At 39.2% G+C, this 23,594-nt stretch overlaps 1 protein-coding gene across 2 annotated transcripts in view; it reads right to left on the bottom strand.

Annotated features, from left to right (window-relative positions):
• KIF3B (kinesin family member 3B) overlaps nucleotides 1-20,662 on the bottom strand; it is a 37,467-nt gene extending 16,805 nt beyond the window's left edge. Inside the window, exons 1-2 of one of the 2 annotated variants that reach the window (XM_078150204.1) lie at nucleotides 20,480-20,662; nucleotides 19,105-19,141 (exon numbers count right to left, since the gene is read on the bottom strand). The gene's annotated coding sequence lies outside the window, so the exon portion shown is untranslated. The remainder of the gene's footprint in view (nucleotides 1-19,104; nucleotides 19,142-20,479) is intronic. The other variant, XM_020990730.2, reaches the window with a different exon arrangement.
• Between the last annotated feature and the right edge of the window lie 2,932 nt (nucleotides 20,663-23,594).

The raw sequence follows: 23,594 nt of genomic DNA, 5'->3' as shown, positions 1-23,594 counted from the left end.
ACAATTAAATCCTACTTAATCTTAACTGGGCCCTCACGGTAGTAAGGCAATCCTTTTACATCTCCCTAATCAATTCACTATCCTCACCACAGCAGCTTCTCCAAACTTTTTTATCCCTCTTCAAACTTCCTATAGCACCCCTTCTCCCTGCACCCTCTCAGCTGAGAACTTTGTCTCACACTTCACCAAAAAATTTAGGTCATTTACCAAGAGCCCTCTCTTCTCCCCTCCTTCTCATCTCACATCCCTAAGATATCTTCTGACACTATCTTCTTCATTCCTGTCTCATATAAAGAGGTAACTTTCTGCCTGCCAAGACAACCTCCTCCACGTATACCCTTGACCTCATCCCATCACTTATTCTCCAGCAGATTAATTCTTTTTTTAAATTAATTCTTCCTCAAAAAAAGAGATTAATTCTTCTATCAATCCCACTTTTCCTAATCTTAAATCTCTCCTTGTCTACCAACTGCTTCCCTGTTATATACAACCACACCCATGTACCCCCTCTATCCTTAAAAATCTCTCAATTGATCCAACCATATATTAGCTATCACCCTACATCTCTCCTTATTTCATGGATAAACTCAAAAATAAAACATATACAATCAGTGCTTCCACTTCTGTCACTCTCTTCTAACACCTCTGCAGTCTGTCTTTAGACCTTATATCATTCAACTGAAACTATTCTCTCAAAAGTTAGCTATGATTTAATTGCCAAATTTACTGGCTTTTTCTCAGTCCTTATCCTTCTTGTCCTGTCTTCAGCCTTTGACACTGTTGATTACCCTCTTCTGAATTCTCTCTCCTATGTTTTCATTACACTGTTGTCTCCTGGCTGTCCTCCTATCTGTCTGGCCATTCATACCCACTAACTGTGGGTGTCCCCCAAGACTCCATCCTAATCCCTCTATCCCTTCATACTATCTCATTTGATGATTTTATCATCTTCCATGAGTCCAACTATCATCTCTATGATTCCCAGATCTATCTATCTAGCTCTACCCTCTCTTCTGATTTCCAGTCTCACATTAGCAACGGTCTATTAGTTATCTCAAACTGGATATTTCACAGATATCTCACACTAAACTTGTCCAAAAGAGAACTCCTTATCTTTTCCCTCAAACTCTCCTGTCTTCCCAATCTCCCTATTGCTGTTAAGGTGTCATCCTTGATTCCTCACTCAAACTCACCCCATATATATAAAATCTGTTTCCAAATCTTGTTGATTCCCACCTTCACATCACCCTAGTACAGGCATTCAATACCTAACACCTAGACTTTTGCAATAGTCTGCTGGTTGGTCTCCCAGCCTCAAGACTCTTCCAACTCTGGGCCATTTTCCTGTCAACTGCCAAAGTGATCTTTAAAGCATAGGCCTAACCACATCATTCTCTTACTGGTTAAACTTGGTGACTCCACATTACCTATGAATCAAATATAAAATCCTCTATTTGACTTTCAAAGTCCTTTACTACAGCATGGTCCCTTCCCATCTTTCCACTCTTTTTACCTTTTACTCCCTTCTTTGGACTCTATGATCCAGCAACACAGGGCTTCTTGTTATTCCTTGAACATGACATTCCATCTCTGAACTCTGAGAATTTTTATTGGCTTTCATGCCTAGAATGTTCTTCCTTATTGTCTCTGTTTCCTTGCTTCCCTGGATTCCTTCCCTTTTTTTTTTTTGGTTAATTGATTACAGTATGTTTGGACATATGCCTTTAATAAAAATCCATGCAAAACAGGGAAATCAAGGAACAAGATGAAAGCTTCCCCATTGCAACAAATAAAATTGAAACAACAATCACGTCAATTTCCCAAGCTGGTCCCAAGGAGTGAGTCTCTCTTATAAGTGAACCATCATCCCAAAAGAGCCCTTGTACCAAGAGCTCTCCCTCTCCTGTGAATGACTCCTTCCTTGTTTCCCTGGCTGCCTTCAAGATTAAGCTCAAAACCTCACCTTCTATAAGAGGCCTTTCCCCAGTCCCCCTTATTGCTAATTCTTTCCTTGTGAAATTACCTTAGCACAGTACCTGTTATGTTGTAGGCATTTAGTAAAGGTGTGCTGACTAACTCAAAATAATTGTGCAAAGCATTTTCATCACAAAAACCCTATGAGGCTGAAAATGTGTGGATTATTATGCAGATAAGGATACAAAGACTCAGGGAGATGCAGGACTTGCCCAAAGGTACAGAACTAGTAATAAAAGGGACAGAACCAAGATTTGTGACTCCCAGTCTTGTATCCCTTCCAGGCAGCCTCTGGAATCTGATATATTCATGTAATACTCAGTATCAAGAAGTGGCTCAAAACAAAGATCTCATCATAGAATTTGGGAGCCAAGAGGGACCTTAGAAACCATATAGTCCAGCCCCTTCATGTCAGAGATAAGAAACCAAGGCCTAGAGCAATGAGATGACCTGCCCAAGATACACAACTAATAAGCCAGCCTCTCTACTTCTGCTCATTCATTATTTGACATTATTTTAGAATGTGCACTTGGAAATAATCCAGACTCTTAAAATGTCCTCTTTGATTACCAAATTTTATTTCCATTTCATGGTACATGGTTCCTAAAGCCATGGAAATTTAAAAAGCATCCTTATCCATTTGTACCTGTTCATTTTAGAAAAACTGCACAAACCCATCACAGACTGAATGCTTCCAACTCAGCCCTCTGAGCCTGCTGTGAGGTCAAAGATTGCATCATAGAAACAATGAGCTAGAGAGAGGAAAAGAAGAAAGGGAAGTCAACACAGTAGCCCTTCTGCATAATCAAGGCACCTTAAGAAAGACCTATCTGTCCACAGTTTTATTCAATTTTTATTTAATAAGCTGGCCTTAACATCCAGTCATTTCTACTGAAACAAGCAGATTTTTAAAGCTCTCCAAATACTGAAACAAAAAGGAAATATTCTATTGTACATCATATTTATCTTCATCATTAACCCTCCATTAAAGTTCTTCTCATGTCTACTGAGGTAGAGAAGCTTTTGGATTCTCAAAGGTTATGTCATCAGAGCATATGCTCTAGTAGATTCTACCAAATTAGAAAGAGTCTGAAATAACATATAAAGTCTTTTGCAAAATTTAAAGGCAGTATATGTCTGTAAGTAGTGATGAGGAAGAGAAGAAAAAGAGAAGTTTTTTGGTTATGGCAAATCTAAGTCATAGAGGGCTATAGCCTGTATTGGTGGGAAAAGTCTCCACACTGATAAAGTCCTTGAAGTATCAATAATATTACAGTGCTTCATAGATCTGTGATTATGTCCATGACAATTCTCCCTTCGCACTAGTGCATATTACCATGCCTCCACATGGTGATGATCTTGGAAGCAGCAAGGCATCCAAGAGTGAGAAGAAAGGTAGCACATGCCAGGCAAATCAAACTGCTATCATCACCTCAAACTCAGATGGAAATAGCTCAGGTCCCTGAACCCAAAAGCCTTGGAAATAACAATGCCTCCTAAACTACTAGCCTTGCTTTCAGCCTAGTCCACATAGCCATCATTGAGGGAAGCAATTACTCCGGGAAAGGGACTATCTTCCTCCCCAGCATGAACTACTGACCAACTGCTATCAATGGACATGTAAACACAAGAGCTCCAGGAGTAGTAGCACCCCACCCCCAACACTAGTCTGACTTCTAGCCCAACCCCTACAACTGTCATCCCAGGAAGCAACTGTTATGGCAATTTAGTCTTGCAACTGCTTCTGCAGATGCTGGAGCCCCTGCCTCATCAGTAGCCAACACTACTTAACTCCCCCCCAAAAAAGGGCATTGTCACATAATACATCAGAAATGGCTATGATTTAGCAGAAATGACATTAAATGAGATACATTGTCATCTGATTTGCTCATGTGCCCAGAGAACCATGGGGTCTTTCCATGTGACTTGCAGCTATTATGTTTCATGTATTATCACCCTCATTAGAATATGAACTACTAAAGAGCAAGGATAGCTTGCTTTTCTTTTTTTAAAGTATTTTTTCAATTACAAAGCATTTATTTTTTTCTCCCTTCCACTACTCCCAGTCCCCCAATGGAAAAAAAAAAGCCAAAAACATTTCTAATAAATAAGTATAGTCAAGCAAAACAAATTTTCATATTGGCCATATCCAAAAATGTGTGTCTTCATATTAGTCCATCACATCTCTCATGAAGTGGGTTTATTTTTCTATTTGTATCCCCAGCACTTAGTAGAGTGCTGTAGAAGCAAATAGTAAATGCTTAACAAACACTTTTCCATTCATTCATGATCTTCTGACCAAAAGTTAATCACTTTATTACCATACCTTCAGTGGTATACCTCTTTTGGTTTTTGTTTGTTTGTTTGGCTAGGCAATGAGGTTAAGTGACTTGTCCAGGGTCACACAGCTAGTACGTATTATGTGTCTGAGGCCACATTTGAACTCAGGTCCTCCTGAATCCAGGGCCGGTGCTCTATCCACTGCACCACCTCCCTGCCCCAGTATACCTCTTTCAAATTAAAGCTGGTCCTCAGATAACATACACTCAATCAAAGGACCACAGTATTTAGAGTTGGAAGGGCCCCTTAGTGAACATTAATCCAACGCCTTCATTTTCAGATGAGGAAAATCAGGCCCAGAAAGGGTCAAGTTATTTGTTCAAAGGAACATAGGGATTAAGTAGCAAGTCCAAGGTTTGAAACTAAGAATTCTGTTTCCAAGCCTTATGCTCTCTCTAGTCTGTTTCTGGATCTGTCTATTCCAGCAATCTGTCAATATAAAGTGAGGTTCACAAAAGAATCAGTCTGCCTGGTCATGCATAAGAAATAGGCCGAGTTATATTCTAAATCACATAAGGAAAGGCTCAAGACCTAAAATGTAACACCTAAGGACACAGAGAAGCAGAGGAAAAAGAATAGATATGGGTATAATTCACCAAGCCTTGAATGTAACGGTCTTCAAGTCATGGTAAGAAGAGGAAATGGAAGAGAGGATCAACAATTGTTCTCTCTTCTCTATACCACAGCAGCTCACCAAAGCAGGCAAATGCCATAGGTTTTATAGGGAGAGGGCTAACTCTCATTCAGGTGTCTTTGATGCTACATACAAGAAGAAGCTGGGGGCCAGACAATGAGGCACCAAGCTATATAGACATGTAGTATGGCAGCTTCCCTAAAAGGGCAAGATTGGAAGGACAGAGAAAGGTCATTTCAAGTGCTCCTCCCTAATCAATAATGACTTCTCTTCCAGGGACTTTATCTAGCATTTTATATCCGAAATTCTCTAATATACTTATCATATTAGAATATATAGCTGTCTTGATATCTTTAACCTCTAATGGGCCATATGTTCTATGAGGACAAAAATAATATTTTATCTGAACTTTATATCTCCTTTAGTGCCTCTGCACAAAGTAGACACTAACGAAAATGGAAGAACCAGTCAGAGAACCAGCAACTCTGAGAAGCAGTGTTGCCTCCATACCACAAAGAGGCATCAGGAAGGACTTTAATGGAAAATTACTATGATCAAGTCTCATTTCCAAGATATATAAGCAACCAATTCAAATTTATAAAAATAGCCAATTCCCATTTAATAAATGGTCACAGGACATGAACATGTACTTTTCTTTTTTTTTTTAAATTAATTTATTTATTTTTAGTTTTCAACATTTTATAAGATTTTGAGTTCTAAATTTTCCCCTCCCTCCTCTCCTCTCTTCCTTCCCCCTTTCCCAAGACAGCGTGTAATCTGATATAGGCCATACATATACAGTCATATTAAACATATTTTCACATTAATCATGATGAACGGGCAATTTTCAAAGAAATTCAAGCTATCAATAGCAATATGAAAAAATGAAAGAACAGAAACCAAAACTGACCCCTGTATGACCAAGCTTTCCCTCTAAGAAGAGATATGACAATGCACTTCCCATCACAGAAAATGAATGAATAAGTTTTATTTGTATAAACAAAACCAACACAGCTAAAATTAGAAGGGAAACAGTTAACAAAGGAGGATAATCTTTGTAGCAAGTTTCTCTGATAAAGATCTCATTTTCAAGATATGTAAAGAACTGATTCAAATTTGTAAAAATAAGAGCCATTCCCCAATTGAGAAATGGTCAAAAGATATGTACAGGCAGTTTTCAAAGGAAGAAATCCAAACTATCAATGGCCCTATGAAAAATACCCCAAATCATTAATAATAGAGAAATGAAAATTAAGGTACTACTTTGTACCCATCAGTTAATCAACAATTATTGGTCAACAATTAAGCACTTACTATATGTCAGAAACTGGCTGGGGATACAATGAAAGGGGGACAATATATTGAAATTCAAGGAGCTCACAGTCTAATGGTGGAGTCAACAGGCAAACAACTATATACAAACAAGATAACATATAAGGAGAAACTAGAGATGATTAACAGAGGGAAGTCATTAGCACTAAGAGGGATCAAAAAGGGCTTCTTGTAGAAAGTAGGATTGTAGCCAAAACTTGAAAGAAACCAGGGAGACCAGGTGAGGGAGAAGAGGAGGGAGAGAGTTCCAGGCATAATGAACAGCCAATGAAAATATCAGGAGTTGAGAAATGGAATGTCTTGTGCAAGAACAGCAAGGAGTCTAGTGTCACTGATCAAAGAGTACCCTGAGGGAAAGGAGAAACTGAGGTATAAGAAGACTGGAAAGATAGGAGGGAACCAGATTACAAAGGGCTTTGAATAGCAAACAGAATTTTATATTGATCCTAGAGGTGAAGAGTCATGGAAATGTATTGAATGGGGGGAGGGGTGACATGATCAGACCTGCATTTTAGGAAGATCAATTTGACAGCTGAGTGTAGGATAGATGAGAGTGGGGAGAAACCTCAGACAGGAAGACCAACCAAAAGATTGGTATGAGGTGATAAGAGCTTTCACCAGGACGGTAGTAGTATCAGAAGAGAGAAAGGAATATATACCAGAGATGTTATGAAGGCATAATTTATAGCACTTGACAACAGATTAGATATGGGGGGCAGAGGAGGAAAGAGAGTGAAGAGTCAAGGATAACACCTATGTTTGGAGCCTGGGTGACTAGGAGGATGGTAGTACCCTCAACAGTAACAGGAAAGTTAGGAAGGAGGGCAAAGATGACAAAAAAGGAAAATTACAAATGCTGGAGGGGCTGTGGAAAAGAAACACATTAATGCACTGTTGATGGAACTGTAAATTGGCTTAGCCATTCCAGAAAGCAATTTAGAACCATGCCCCCAAAGTTATTAAACTCTGTGTGTGGGTGTATGTATGTATGTATGTATACACATGTGTGTGTGTATACACACATATATACACATATGCATGTATACACATAGATATAGATATAGATATATCTCCTTTGATGCAGTGATATCACTACCAGGACTATATCCTCCAAAGAGATCTAAGAAAGAAGAAAAGGATCCATATGTATAAAAATATTTACAGCAGCTTTTTTTGTAATGGCAAAGATGTGGAAACTAAGAGGACGCTTATCAATTGGTGAATGCACAAATTATGGTACATTAATAATATACTGGAATAATATAAAAAACAATGAAAGAGATGATCCAGACAAATCTGGGAAAACTCGTATGAACTGACAGTAAAGTGACAGAACCAGTAAAACAATTTATACGACATTATAAAGACAAACAATTTTGAAAGACTTAAGATCTCTTGTCAATGCCATGACCAACCATGATTCTGGATGCCTGATGATAAACTCAAGATCTAGAATGAAATATATTTTTGAACATGGTCAATGTGGGAATCTGTTTTGCTCAAAATTTGTTGTAAGGATTTTGTTTATTTTTTCCTAAGGGAGACTGTACACAAGGAGAGAGAAAAACATTAATGCTCATTAGTTTTTTAAAAGTAAAATTTAAAAGTTTTTTAAAAAGAATGTTACTATCAGTAACTCAGATTCCTATATTACTTTATGGTCACAAAGAGTTTTATTTATATCTATTATCCCCTGTGATCCTTTCAACACTTTGAGGTAGACATTAAGAACAATTCAAATTTACATAAACACTAATTTAAGGTATGCAATGTGCTATACTCACAACAACTCAGAGACAGACATATCATGTTAAATATTATCATTCTGGCACAGCTAGGTGGTACAGTGGATAGAGCACCGGCCCTGGAGTCAGGAAGACCTGAGTTCAAATCCAGCCTCAGACACATAATGCTCACTAGCTGTGTGACCCTAGGCAAGTCACTTAACCCCAACTGCCTCACCCCCCCAAAAAAAATTATCATCTCCATTTTACTTCTGAGAAAACAGGAAGTACAATGAATTACCCAATGTCCCATGATGAAGGCAGTGTAATACAGTGGTAAGGGTCTAAGGTCAGAGAAACTGGATTCAAATCCCACTTTCAATGTTTACTCCTTGTATAACCTTGAAGAAGTTATAACTTCCCTAGGCCTCAATTTCCTCTTCTCTAAGATAACAGGGTCTTCGAAAGAAAATGGCTGGTTAGACTAGATGGTCCCAACCATCTCTAAGTTGCTGATCCATGATCCTACGTGGATTATAAGTGACAAAGCTGGCACTTGTCTGACAATCCTTAGGAGTGATCCTCTAGGGGACAGGGCCTACACACACTGGAACACCTGAGGGACAGGTTATACAGACATGCTGGGACACACGTTGCCTGATTAATAAGCACAAAAGAATTCCTGGTGTACATAGCTCCTGGTGTACATAGTCTCAACTCTAAAGTCAGTCACAAATTCAATTCTTTTCTAAGATGACTGCATAAGACTGAATTAGTCTTATGCTATTGACATATTTCAAGATCAACAAACAACTTCCTGCCACCACTTTCTCTTGGTTATCCTCAAAGGATGGATTTCCTAAAAGGGTTCCTGATGTTCTCTCTCCCTTACTTTATGACATTCTTGCTTCTTCTATTAGGTCTAATTACAGTGTGCTAAATCTTTAAGAGGTCTCACACCACTGCCAGGAAGTAAACAAAACAAAAAATCCTCCACAGATTGTCATCATCAGCCTAAATCACCTCCCCATTGGAACTTCAGTCATTCTGATGCTAACACCCACATTCAGAGTATATATAGTCAATGTAAGAAAAAAATGTTTTCCCAGCCTCCACTCTTGCTCTTGTTTAGCATGTAAGCTGACAAAATCAGTTGGAAATAAGTAAATATTTTGAACTCAGTCATATTGAACCATTAAACTCTGTTTTACAAATGAATATAATACCTTAGATCAGAGGTTATTACCTTTTATTTTGTCAGAAACCCCAGTGGCAGCCTGGCAAAACCTATAGATCCCTTCTCAGAATAATGCTTTTTAAAAGACATAACAAAATACACAATATTCTACAAAGAAAATAAATTATCATAAAATAATATATTATTGAAATGAAATATAGTTATTAAAATTTATCAAAAATTTATTAAAATTATTATTAAATTATTCACTTTTACTTTAAAATATTTTAATAAGTTCATATCACTAGATTAAGAATACCTCCCCTAGGGTTACTCTCAAACTATGGCAATACTTTTCCAAACTAATCTCCTCAATTTCTCCTTTCTAATAATATATCATGTACTTGCTGCCTAATGTAGCTGCTCCTTGTCATTCCTGTGCTCAAAAACCATCAATGGTTCTTCATTTTTTTACCAAATAAAACATAAACTTTTTAGTCAGGCTCTGGGCTTTCCACAACTTAGTTGCAACTATATTTCCAGCTTTTATTTACTCATTCATCAAACACAGGCCTATTTTGGGCAGAGCACACCAGAAGAGAGACAGAGTTTTCTAAAATATGGTCTCTGTCATAAAGCTTACAATCTAGTAAGATGACCATACAAAAATACAGATAACTGTAATACATAGCATTGTAGAATTTCAAAACAAAGTGCTATGTGAGATCTTGGGGAAAGGTCAGTATTGACCAGAGTACATCACATCTCCTTATCACTCTTCATGTACTCCATATTCCAACTATGATATCCAACTAAATAACATGCGTTTCCCACCTCCATATTGTCTGCCACACCAAGGAATGGATCTCCCCTCCCCCCATCGAACTATTTCTACCGGTTGAAATTCTTCCCTTCTTACAAGGCCCAGCTTAGGTACCATGTAATATCAGTGAAGTCTTCCCTTATCCCAATCATCTATAAGTGACATCTCCCTCCTCAGGTCTCCCACAGCACTCTAGATCTCTCCTAGGCATATAAGTTCTAATTCATATTATAATGATTTGCATAAATTTCTCTCCTCCTCCTTTCTGCCCTCCCCCCATGCCTCCATTAGCCTCTAAGCATTCTGAGGGTAGACTCAGCTAGGTGAGGGAGGTAATGTATAGAAAGTCCTGAGTTTGGAGATAGGAAGATTAATTTACATCCTTAGAATGTGAGCTGTGTGATCCTGGGCATCAATCTCCTCATCTGTAAAATGAGGGAACTGGACTCTATGACCTCATTATAATCATAATGTATCCTAACCTTGTACCTCATAGATACTTAAATTTTTTTTTTATTTTAATTTTCAGTTCCAAGTTCTGTTCCTCCCCTTCAGTCCCTCCCCAACCCACTGGAAAGGAAACATATGAAGACATGCAAAACATATTTCCACATTATCCATATTCCAAAACAAACAAACAAGGAAAATACAGAAAGGAGAAAATTACTTCAATCTGCACTCTGAAACCATCAGTTTTCTATCTGGAGGCAAAGAGCATTTTACATCATGAGTCCTTTGGAGTTGTGGTAGAACACTGTATAAATCAAAAGTTACTAAGTCTTTCACAATTGATTATCTACATTATTGCTACTACTGTGTAAATTGTTCTCCCCATCCTGCTTACTTCACTTTGCATCAGTTCATATAAGTCTTCTCAGGTTTTTCTTGTACCCCTCCATTTCTTTCAGCATGATAGTATTCAATTGCAGTCATATACCATAATTTGTTCAGCCATTCCCCATATTATTGGCATCCCCTCAGTTTCCAGCTCGTTGCCACCACAAAAAGAGCTGCTATAAATATTTTTGTACATATGGTGCCTTTTCCTTTTTCTTGGATCTCTTTGAAATATAGACCTAGTAGTGGTATTACAGGGTTAAATCCATATTTTTATAGCCTTCTGAGCAGAATTCTAAATTGTTCTCCAGAATAGCAGGACTAGTTCACAGATCCACCAACAGTGCTTTAGTGTACCTATTTTCCCATATCCCCTCTAGCATTTGTCATTTTCCTGTTCTGTCATCAGCCAATCTGATAGGTGTGAGATGATACCTAGTTGTTTTCATTTAAATTTCTCTAATTAAAGTAATTTAGAGCATTTTATATGATTGTTGATAACTTTAATTTCTTCCTCTTAAATCTGCCTGTTCATGTCATTTGACCATTTATCAAATGGAAAACACATAAAAGGTACTTAATAAATATTTGTTAAAATGACTAGTTCCCTTATAGCTTTTCCTCAAAAAATTACAGAACAAGCGTGGACTTGATTCTGAAAGACAAATGACCCGTTTGATTTAACAGTTTTGTGACATTTTTATTAAGAAAATTTTGCAGTTCACAGCTAACAGCTCAGGATGAAAGAAAAATCTAGAAAAGTGCAGAGTGTATACTGACATATCCATATCCCCAGAGCTTAATGTACTTTTGTATTACTCCCCTACATAACTGCTTGCCAATGGTGTGAGTGAGAGATCCAAGTTTGCAGTTTCTGAAACCTGGCTTAAACCTTAGGTTATAAGACATCCAATGAGTACAGTCTGAAAATCATTACAACATTCAGGCATAAAGAAAAAACAACTTCCTATTAATAAGGCCCAAGTTAGCTCCTCCTAGGCCTCACAGGGTATTCTCAAGGGGAGCTCGTTTCTTCTACTCTAGGTCCACTTGGATCACTAACCTCATTATTGTATTTCACAACATCCTTTAATTGTTCCTAAATATTTTGTGTTTTTCTTTCTTATTTATAATGCTTGTGCTGAACTTGAACAACAATTCCTAGTTCTGCTTCTATGTACACTGTGGTCTCTGGTGAGTTCAAGTTTTGCCAATAAATGCTCAATATAAAATGAACAGTAATTTATTTTGATTTGTGTGTGTATGATTTACCATATGAAAACTTTGAGGAGAGGGAGCAGTGTGGTATAATGGGGGGGGGGGAATGGTCTGAGAAATAGCAGACCTGGCTTCTAGTCTTGGATCATTAATTCAATGTGACCTTGGCCAAATCACTCCATGTCTCTAGCTCAGTTTCCCCAGCTATACAATTAGAAGGTTGGCTTAAGTGGTAACAAAGGTTCTTCTATCTCTAAAATTCTAAAATGAATTTTATAAAATCTTGCAAACAATAATCTGGTGCTTGCTACTCCAAAAAGATTGAGGGATAGCAGACTTCATAGAACAAGTAATGAAACTATCTTTTCCAAGTTTCAAACCAAGCTTGATTTATTTGGGGGAGATGGACTCATTAAAGGCAAAGGCCATGTCTGTATCTTCTCAGAGGCAAGAACAGTGTTCTATAAAGACAGGGTGCTTGATAAATGTGTACTGAATGAATGTTGAATAAATAATCTTATAGAAGGGAATCAACCCACATTCTCACTCCCTTAGAATACAGAATATTTGAGCAAGAAAGATCCTTATAATATAGAATTTTAGTCCCCAATACAATCAATAGTATTTGAGCTTGAGTAAGCAGATCTTGAGAGGGCATGATATTTCTCTTGAAGGAAACTTCTAAAGGTCAGTAACAAAAATATAACCAGCTAAAAGCTGCCCTGAATTCAAATAGCTCACTTCATTTGATTGAATGAACAAGCAAACAATGAAAGCATTTATTTGGAAACAAAAGAAACCCTCTTTTGTATCTACTTTTGAAATACTGTACATTCATAAAAAATGAATGGCTAGAGAAAACCTCTGATTCAAAACTGGTGTTGGCCCAGGCTCTCACTCCCTGTACTGATCAACTACACTGAGAAAGTCTCTCATATAGCAATGACATATGCTTCTCTTTCTAACACATCAGCCCTGAAAGGGAATGGAAAGGTAGATATTTACCTTCTTAAAAATTCTTCTCTGACCAATCCCATTTCATTTTATTTGATTACAAATCAACTGAGTCTGGAGCTGCATCTATGTCTATATTTATATAGCACCCTGTGCACAAGTTGGCATTCAAACATATGAGTAATAAATGATCCTCTGAATCACAGAATGTCAGAGCTAGAAAGGAGTGCAGAACACAGAATGTTAGAAAACAATGTTAGAGCTGGAAGGGACCTTAGAAAATAGAGCACAAGGGGCAGCTAAGTGGTGCAGTGTATAGAGCACTGGCCCTGAAGTCAGGAGGACCTGAGTTCAAAGCCAGCCTCAGACCAAACACTTGACACTTACTAGCTGTATGACCCTGGGCAAGTCATCGCTTAACCCCAATTGCCTAAAAAAAAGAAAAGAAAAGAAAAGAAAAATAGAGCACAAAATATTAGCTTGAAAAGATTTTTGAGGTCATCTCCTCTAGTACAAGTTTATTCCCCTCATGTAACAGAAGAAAGAGATCCAAAGATATTAAATGATTTGTCCCAAATTCCAGTTTGTCAACAACAGAGTTAAGACTAAACTAGAAAAATTCAGGTCTTCTCATTCCTAGTGCACTATATCAAGATACCTCTCTGATAAAACCTCAAATTAACTTGATGACATTTTTTCAGATTCTGCCTTCCTCCTTGTTATAACACCCCAAAGCATTTTATAAACTACAAATCACTATGCAAAAATGTGAACCATTATAATTTAAAACATGATATTTATTAATATGTATTAATTAAACAAGTTTCTTAAAGAGAAATTATTTGCCAAAGTTAGTTGCTTTACATACTTTATTCTTTCAATAAACTAGTTAGTAGCTCTAAAAAAGGTAGTGTAGAATTTTCATACACACACACATATATATACACATAGATAGATACACATGTGTATATACATACAGACATATCCATACACAAAATTATGATAAATTGGCATTTCATTATCTCAGGATTTACCTCAAATGGAAGCAATATATCTTTTTTAAAACTTCCCTGAAATGAAGCCCATCAAAACTAAGCATCCTACTATCTAGCATTCCCACGCCACTATCCTTAGGTCTAACTCTGACTACTCTATTTACTAATCAGTTCTGTGACTTTGAACATCTCTGAGCCCCAATTTTCCCATCTACAAAATGAAGATAACACCTATCCTACCTACAGTATCTCAAAGACCTAAAGTGAGAATCAAATGAAATAAGGGATATAAAGTCTTCTGCACCCTTAAAGCACTACTTAAAATGTTAGCTATCATTATTACCAAGTCTCCAACTATCATGAATCTCTTTCACTTTGTCACTGTACTATTTAACTACTGTCATTTAAAAGTCAGTGTTCCAACACAAATTCTATTTATGCCATAAGAAAGACTTCCCTCTTTCTATTTGAAAGACAAAAATCATAACCATGTTTTTTGTTTTGGTTTGAGTTTTTTAACATTTTTTTAAAATTCAATTTTATTTTCAGTTCCAAATTCTCTTCCTTCCAACTCCCCCTCCCTCATCCACTGTCTAATACCATTGAGTCATTTAAAATAAGCCAACATGCATATGTCTAAATACAGAACACTATCATTAACTTGTTCCAAATTAGTCTAACAAAGTAAGGACAGATACAGTATTGCAATCAGAGTGGGAGGCTTAAAAAAGCAAATTTAAAGCAGTAGTGCAGATGTGCACTGGAGATGAGCTAAACTGATTGGAACACATTCTAACCGCCAAGAAAATATGCTTTATTAGCCTCACCCAAGAAGGTCTGGGAAGAGAGAATATAGGCACTAACAAAGAAAATGGCACCCTATTCACACTGTAGATCTCTTAACAATCATCATCATCATCATCATCATCATCATAATTCACATTTCTACAGTGCTTGAAAGTTTACAAAGCACTTGAATACATGAATTCAACAACTATGTGAGGTAGCCAGGTTTATCATCCTCAGCGCACCTATGAGGAAACAGGTTCAGAGATCCCAACATCATTTAGGTAGCAGAGTTAGGAGTTATACCCTGGTTTACTGACTCTAAATCAATGAATGATCTTTCTACTATACCAAACTATCTACCTGCCAGGTAAACCAAATGATATGTCTGAAAATAATTCAACATTCATAGTCACAGAATCAGAGAGCTAAAAGGGATCTCAGAGATAATCAGAAAGTGATATATGAGGGAAGTGAAGCTCAGAAAGGGTAAGCGTATCCAAGTTACAAGCCCAGTTAGTGACAGAACTATGAATAAAACTAATCCCCAAAGCATAACTTTCTAATGTAGCACCTTTTTGGGATCTGCAGTTCACTAAAACAAGTACAACTGGTCAACTGTCCTAAGACTCTGGGTATAATGAAAAGATCACAAGACCCGGAGTCAAAAAACCTCAAGTTCCAGATTTGCTACTTACTACTAGCTGTGTGCCATTTAACAGTTACTTAATTTCTCTAGGCCTCAATTTCTTTATCTATAAAAATAAAAAGGTTGGCAGTGAAGGTCCTGGAAAAGAGATAATTAAACACACCTCCTCCCTCAAGGAAGGGCGATAAGGGACTACTAGGCCAGAATATTGTCTATCCTGTCAGCCATGATCTTTGTGGATGTTTCTGCTTGTTTTCCTTTGTCACAACAGAGAATTCAATCTGGAGAGGGTGAGATGGGATGGGAAACAACTGCAATGTGGAGGCAAAAGATATCAATAAAGCTTATCTTTAAAATAAGATATTTTTAAATGAAAGAGTTGGAAACATTCTGTTAATGTATGACATACAGGTCAAGATCAACAGTAATAACGGCACTGGACGTATGGGAAAAACTGAGGGACTAAGAGGATAAATAATCTGCTTACAACTGCATAATCAGCCATTGAGAGTGATAAGGCTCTGGTGCTTTATGGTAGTTTTGATGTTACAATATTAAGATAACAACAAATATCACCCCAATGAAAAAAAAGGATTTATGAGTAATTTATATAATAATATCTTATATTTATTACAGTATATATTATGCTATACATACTACAGTATATATAATACATACAGTATATACTAACTCTGACTATTCACTGAGAGGACAAATATTGAAACTAAAGCTTAAATATTTTGTCTACGTAATGAAAAGACAAGACTCACTAGAAAAGACCCTGATGCTGGGGAAAAATTGAAGGCAAAAGGAGAAGGGGACCACAGAGGATGGATAGATGGTGTCACAGAAGTAACGAACATGAGTGTGGACAGACTTCAGGAAAGAGTGGAGAACAGAAGGGTCTGCTGTGCTATGGTCCACAGAGTCGAGAAGAGTTAGACACAACTCAACAGCAACAACAACCACCACATATATAAGGAGAGTGGTATATTCCAGGGGTGGGGAAACTTAGGCCTTCTAGGTCCTTGCGTGTAACCTTTTGACTGAGTCCAAGTTTTATAGAACAAATCCTTTTATTAGGGGGATTTGTTCTATGAAGTTTAGATTCAGTCAAAGGGCCAAACCTGAAGACCTAGAAGGCCACATCTGGTTTCGAGGCTGCTGGCTTTCCACCCTTGGATATTCTTTCAAAAACTCAAGCAACAGTGACATGTCAATAATGTTCAGAACACTGTGCTAGGCACTGGAGGGAAGTATAGATACAAAAGTTAGGTAATATATAGTCCCTACCCTCATAGAGCTGACAAAAAACCATTAGACTTGGAGTCAGAAAGCTTAGATCCTTGGCTCTATGATTTATTTAGCTGTGTGACCCTGGCAATTCAGTTTGCCTGAGTGCTCATCGATAAAATGAGAAGGGCTGTACTATATCTCTAAGGGCCCTTCCAGGTCTATCAAAATTCAGTGTTAAAGAGGACTTTCTTCCAATAAAGTCTCCCTCCAGTGTCTCATTGTGTTAAGGAAATGACCCCTAATTTCTCAAAGGCTATGCTAGAGAACACAAGTTCTGGAAGATCTTACCAAGTTAGAAAAGCAATAAGCTGTGTGTCTCTGTCATAAGTGTTGAAAGACTCAATCTCAGAAAGCTAATCATAAAATGATAAATTTTTTTTGGCCACAAGAAGTCACGAAGTACCAACAACTAGCAGGAATTCTTAATCATTTTTGTGTCTTGGACCCCTTTGGCAGTCTGGTGAAGCCTATGGACTCCTTATAACAATAATGTTTGTAGATGCATAAACTAAAACACAGGGATCACAAAGAAAATCAATTATTTTTAAATCTAATTGTCAAAATATTTTGAAAACAATTTTATGGGCCAAGGTTAAGAAACCTTGCATTAAGGCATGGGTCTACAATGGTTGGGGGAATATCCATATTAATGAAATCACCAACATTTCAGAGCATCAAGCTAGGAATAGTTGGCCCTGTCCCAAAATGGATATCGTATTCTCTCATCTACCACCACTCCAACCTCACCAGCAATGCTAAAGAATTCCCACACACACACACCCTGAGCAGTTCTTTATTAACTTATTTGAAATGTCACTTTTCAAAATAAGCAGTTTGAAGTGAACTATCAAAGAAAGAATGAGAAAGGCCTTCGGACACATAATATACACCCTACATACAATTACATGTGTGAACTATGCTAAAATGATTTGAGGTTATGGAAGGAAAGAGCAGACTTTCTTAAAGGATCTTCTAGGAATTTTGGCCAACCACATCAACTTTTCAGGGAATTCCTAAGACAAAAGCTATGAAACCTTAGAAATACCACTGGGAAGACTAGGATAAAACCATTTTGGCAGGGAAGGAGGCTGTTTTTAAGTGTCACTACTGATTCATCTTTCTTCCCTTTCTCCCTCTCCTAGGTCTGGCGGTCTCCTTTTAACAGTCATGATGCCAAAAACCCAGGGTCAAAGTAATGACTCCAACAGTAAAGGACAGAGAGCATCTGTCTCTCCACAGAATGGCAGGGTGCTCAATAGTAGGAACCAGCATTTCCTCCCTAGGCTCCATGTAAAAGACTTCAATCCATTCTCACTCAGTACAATTCAGAATTTTCTCATCATAAACCAAAAAGGATAACATCCCATTGAATCGCAGAATTCAAAGGGATCAGAGAGGTCATCTAGTCTTACTCCCATCTGAAGCATGAATCCTTTCTTAAACATCTCTAGTGTAAAGTCAATTAGGCTCTGCTTGAATATCTCCTGCACTGAGGAGTTCTATTTCCCAAGGTAGGCCATTCCACTGTTGGAGAGCTCTAGTTGTTAGGAAGATCTTCTTCATATTAAATCTAAATCTGCCTTCCTATAATTTCCACCTGCTTACAATAATTCTGCTGAGAATATGCATAATAAATCTAATTGCTCTTTCACATGATAGCCCTTCATATAATTGAAGATAGCAATATGTATTCCTTAAGCTTTCCCTTCTCCAAGTTCATTATCTCTAGATTCTTAAACATTCCTCATATTACATCATTTTAAGACACCTCCCCTCTCCATTATCTTGGTCATCTTTCTCTAGACATGCTCAGTTTGCCAATGTCCCACATAAAATGTGATCCCCAGAACTGAACAAAATATTTCAATTCAACAAATATTAAACACTTGTTTTGACCCATGCATTGTATAGGGCACTAGGAATACAAAGATGAATAGAAATAGAAACTTACTTTCTATTTCAGAAGTAGCTTGACACTAGACACTGTCACTATAATCCACCTCCTTCAGTTTGGCAACTATACGTTTGTTACTACAGCCCAAGACTGAATTGGTGTTTTTGGCTAACTGATCACACTGCTGGTTCACACTGAACTTGCAGTCAACCCAAAACCCTAGTGTTTGTTTCCCACATGAGCTGCTGCCTAAATAGATATTATGCCCCCAATCTGTAGTCACATCAGATGATTGCAGAAAGAAGCACCTTTCCCAAGGAGGCAGTGCAATATAATGGAAAGAATACTGGACTTGTAATCAGAAGACCTGAATCTGAATCCTGCCTTTGACACTTACTAGCCACATGACCCACAAGAAAGCCACTTAACTTTCCTGTCTTTTCTCTTCTGTAAGATAGAGATAATACTTACTTTGCAGAGTTGCTGTGAAAATCAAATGAGACAGTGCCTGTAAAACATTTTGCACACATTAAAATGCTATGTAAATGTCAGTTATCATGATTAGAAGGAAAGCTTGTAAGCACACATTTTTATTTTTATATGTAGGTAATTAATAGGAGGGCCTGATGTATATAATCCAAGTCTTCCAATAAACACTAAGCACAAGTATTGATGGAAATAATATCTATTTCTATAACACTTTTAAGGCTTAATAAGTGTTTTCCCAATAATAGCTTGGTAAAGTATGTAACATAATCAGCACAGTATTATCTCCATTTTAAAAGTGAGAAAAGTGAGGCTCTGAGAGGTTAAATGACTTTGTCTAATGTCATATGGTTAGTGTGTTAGGCCTAGGTTTCAAACCCACCTCCCCTCATTCCAAACACAGAATACTTTTTACCACAGGATCCTTTAGAGAAGGGCTATGTGCTACTGGCTTTAAGTCACCCTCAGACATACTGGGAGAGTATCAGATACAAACTCATTTTAAGGGAAAAAAAACAGCTAAAATGCTAACCATTTCAAGATGGTTACCACTCTGGCTTCTTGCCACAAGGCATTACCCTTCTCTGCAGTGAATATATATCATCACCCATACTGGCCCCTGCCTCTGCAGTATCTTCTTTTCCATAATCCCTTGCATTTACACGGGCTGTTTCGGCAACTGTTTACCCTGTGAGGACTGGTACTGTTATCCCCATTTGGTAGATGGGAAAACCAAGGCTCCCAAGGTCAGAAAGCTAATAGAAAAGAGAACCAAATCTAGAACCCCGACAAGCCCTCTTCTAGCCAGGGCTCTCACCACGTGACTGCACTTTCTTTTCTCCTGAACATCTAGAGGATGCCAAGGTCCCACATCAGCTAAGGACCCGCAGATCCGACCATTATGAGCAGGCAAGTGGTAGACAGACAGATACACACACACACACACACACACACACACACACACACTCCCACTCACTCACTCTCTCCCGCATCCATCCCCGCCTGGACAGCTCCCCTACACCACGGCCTCCCCCACCCCACCGCGGCTCCCCGGCGGGCCCCCTGCCCTGCCCTCCCTGCCAGGCCAGCTCTGGCTCTAAGCACCTGGCCTCAGAGAGTGGCCCGGCTGCGGGCAGGGTTCCCCGTCACGGGTGGGTCCGGGTCCCGGTCCCGGTTGTGGCTTTTCCCCGACTCGGGGACAGACAGGACCGGGCGGTCTCCTCTGGGTTGGATGCTCGGCGCCTCCTCCCGCTCCCGGCCCTGAAGGAGGTTCCTCCGGGCGGCGGCACAGGGGCCTGCCCAGGAAGAAGGCGGGCCGAGGCCGCGGGGCCAGAGAGAGGCCTCCGGGGAACTGACTCACCTGCGGCCGGAGCCTGGGGCCGGGGCCGGACCAGGCGGCGGCTGTGGCAGCGGCGGCGGCCGGTCGCTGGGCTCAGCCATTCCCCGCTGCCCCGGATGGGGAGAGACGGCGGCGGCGCACTTCCTTAGCAACCCGGCTCCTCGGCCCACTTCCTTAGCAACGAGCTACCGGCTGCCGCTGCGATTTCAACCAACTTTATTGGTCGCCGGCCGTGGACAAGGCTGGGCGCGCGCCCCGGGAGCGGGGCGAGGGAGCCGGGGCCCGTCTGCCTGGCGGGGGCCTCGATTACCCCGCTTTGGCTTAGGGAAAATAATCTCCTCCCCTCTTAACCTTCTTCTTCCCCATCCTCCCCCTCCCGCTTCTCGCCTTCCTCCCCTCTCTCTTCTCTACCCCCCCTCCCCTCCCCTCTATTCCTCCTCCTCCCTTTCCTCATCCTTCTCCTCCTTCCCCCCTCCCTATTCCCCCCCTCCCCTTCCTCTTCCTCTCTCCTCACTGCGTTAATTCTCGGGGAAATAATCCGAACCAACCACAGCACCCCGCCCTGGGAGATAGATGCAGAGGGGGGCGATGGGGCGTAGCGGGTTACTTGTCCTTGACGCGGCACGAGCGTGCTGTGTGACCTCGCGCAGGGCCCTTGCTGTCTCTGGGCCTCTGCTTTTACCTCTGTAAAATGAAGGGTTTGAATTTAATGATAACTCACGTTTCTATTTTCAGAAGTGATGTGCAAACAAGGACTTTGTTTTTCTTGCTTTCTCAATTGGGAGGGGGCGATGGAGAGGGAGAAGGCGGATCTGCAAATTAAATATTTTTCAAAGAAAAATCATAAAGCACTCTAAAAATGAATAAAATGATTTGCAAACAGATGTTTCGTTTTGCTTGCTTTCACAATTAGGGGAGAGGGAATAGGAGAGAGAAAATGATGGTAATAAAAGCATAAAGTTCTCAAAATAATAAAATGCTTGCATACATCAACTCAGTTGATCACAACTATATAACCTGTGAGCTAGAACTAAAATTATCCCTACTTTACAGAGGAGAAAGCAGACCCGAAATGGGAAAGGTATTTGTCCAGGATCCTACAGGGAGTTATAACAGAACTCGGACCAAAACCCAGATCCTCTAACTTCAATTCCAGGCTCTTTGATTGTCTACTGAGAGTCCTTCCAATTCTAACCCTTCCAGGTCCTACTACTTCTTGTAAATTTATCTTTTCTTTTCTCTTAGGGCTCTATACAGTGTTTTCAAGTATAATCTATGAAAAGTGCAAAACTTAAAGTGATATATAAGTGTCAGTGATTATCATTAGAGAACTTTATTAAATTTTTCATAAAATCCTATATGTCAGAGCTGAAAAGAGCCTTAGAACATAACACAAACTCTTAGAGCTGAAGAGACCTTTGAAATATCTAATCAGAACCTCATTTTATTCTATTTTATTTAGGCAATTGGGGTTAAGAGACTTGCCTGGGGTCACACAGCTAGTAAGTGTCAAGTGTTTGGTCTGAGGCTGGGTTTGAACTCAGGTCCTCTTGATTTCAGGGTCCGCGCTCTATCCTCTGCGCCACCTAGCTGCCCCCAGAACCTCATTTTACAAAGGAGGAAACTGAGGGCCAGAGCCAGATAAATGCAGCTACTTGTCCAAAAATCACAAAGAATGTGGCTTTCTTGGAAGTCCCACTCCTAGAGGTCCCTTTCCACTACATCACTACCTACCATACAGTACAAGATTGTTGTGAGTAAAGTGCTTTTTGAGCTTTAAAGCATAATGAATTTTTGTTTCTATTATAACACAGGCTTGCAGAGTGCACCATCCATATTGTGGTTGTTCAGTGATGTCCAGCTCTTCTGACCCCATTTCGGGTTCTCCGGCAAAGATACTGGAGCGGTTTGCTATTTCCTTCTCCAGCTCATTTTACAGATGAGGAAACTGAGGCAAACAGGGTGAAGTGACTTGCCCTGGCTCACACAGCTAGTAAGTGTCTGAGGCCAGATTTGAACTTAGGAAGAAGAATCTTCTTGATTCCAGGCCCAGCACTCTAGATCCACTAAGCCTCCTAGCTGCCCTTGCACCATCCATATTTGGAGCTAGTAGATATTTGTTGAAAAAATGGAGTGAATGAGTGCCAACAGATAGGTCCCTTGCAAGTCATAGTTACCGCCTCCTTGGCCATGGCTTATTCCCACTCTGCTATTACAGCAAGAGGAGAGTGATGTATGTTGGGGGCAGGTGCAGAAGAGAACAGAAAAGCATCAGAGGGTTCTGTTATTCCAGCTGGTGAACGCGAAGATTCTTAAGTCTAGAGACAGCTAGGTGGCATAAAAGATCACATGCTGGGGCTTGGAGTCAGGAAGACTTGAATTAAAATTCAGTCTCAGACTTGCTAGCCCTGTGACTGTGGACAAGTCATTTAAGCTCTGTCTGCCTCAGTTTCCTCAAATGTAAAATGCAGCTATTAACAGAAGCTACCTTGAAGGCTTGTTGTGAGGATTAAATCACATATTTGTTTTTTTGGGTTTTTGTGTGTGTGTGTGTTTTTCATTTATTTATTTGCTTATTTATTTATTTTATTTTTTCCCATATGCTTTTGAGTTGAAAATTTTTCTCCCTTTTCCTCCCCCCACCCTCCCCAAGACGGTGCACAATCTGATATAGGCTTTACATTTACATACCCATTAAACATATTTTCACATTAGTGAAGTTGTAGTAAAAATTAAAACCAATAGGAGGAACCATCAGAAAGATGAAACAAAACTCAACAGAAGGTAAAAATAAGTGATAGCGATTCGACTTCCATAGTTCTTTCTTTGGATGTGGACAGCATTTTCCATCCCGAGGCCTCTGGAGATGTCTTAGATCCTTGTAATGCTGAGAAGGGTTCAGTTTAACAATCTTAGTCATTGCATAACGTGGCTGTTATTGTGTACAAAGTCCTCTTGGTTCTGCTCATTCACTCAGCGTCAGACCATATAAGTCTTTCCAGGTTTTTCTGAAGTCAGCCTGTTCATCATTTCTTATAGCACAATAGTATGCCATTACATTCATATACCACAACTTGCTCAGTCATTCCCCAATGGATGGGCATCCTCTCAATTTCCAATTCTTTGCCACCACAAA

This window comes from Phascolarctos cinereus, unplaced genomic scaffold, assembly GCF_003287225.1.
Source record: "Phascolarctos cinereus isolate Bilbo 61053 unplaced genomic scaffold, phaCin_HiC Scaffold_2;HRSCAF=192, whole genome shotgun sequence".
In the NCBI taxonomy this organism is placed as follows: Eukaryota; Metazoa; Chordata; class Mammalia; order Diprotodontia; family Phascolarctidae; genus Phascolarctos; species Phascolarctos cinereus.
The sequence above is the reverse complement of the archived record's forward strand: the minus strand, read 5'-3'. Positions and strand labels throughout refer to the sequence as shown.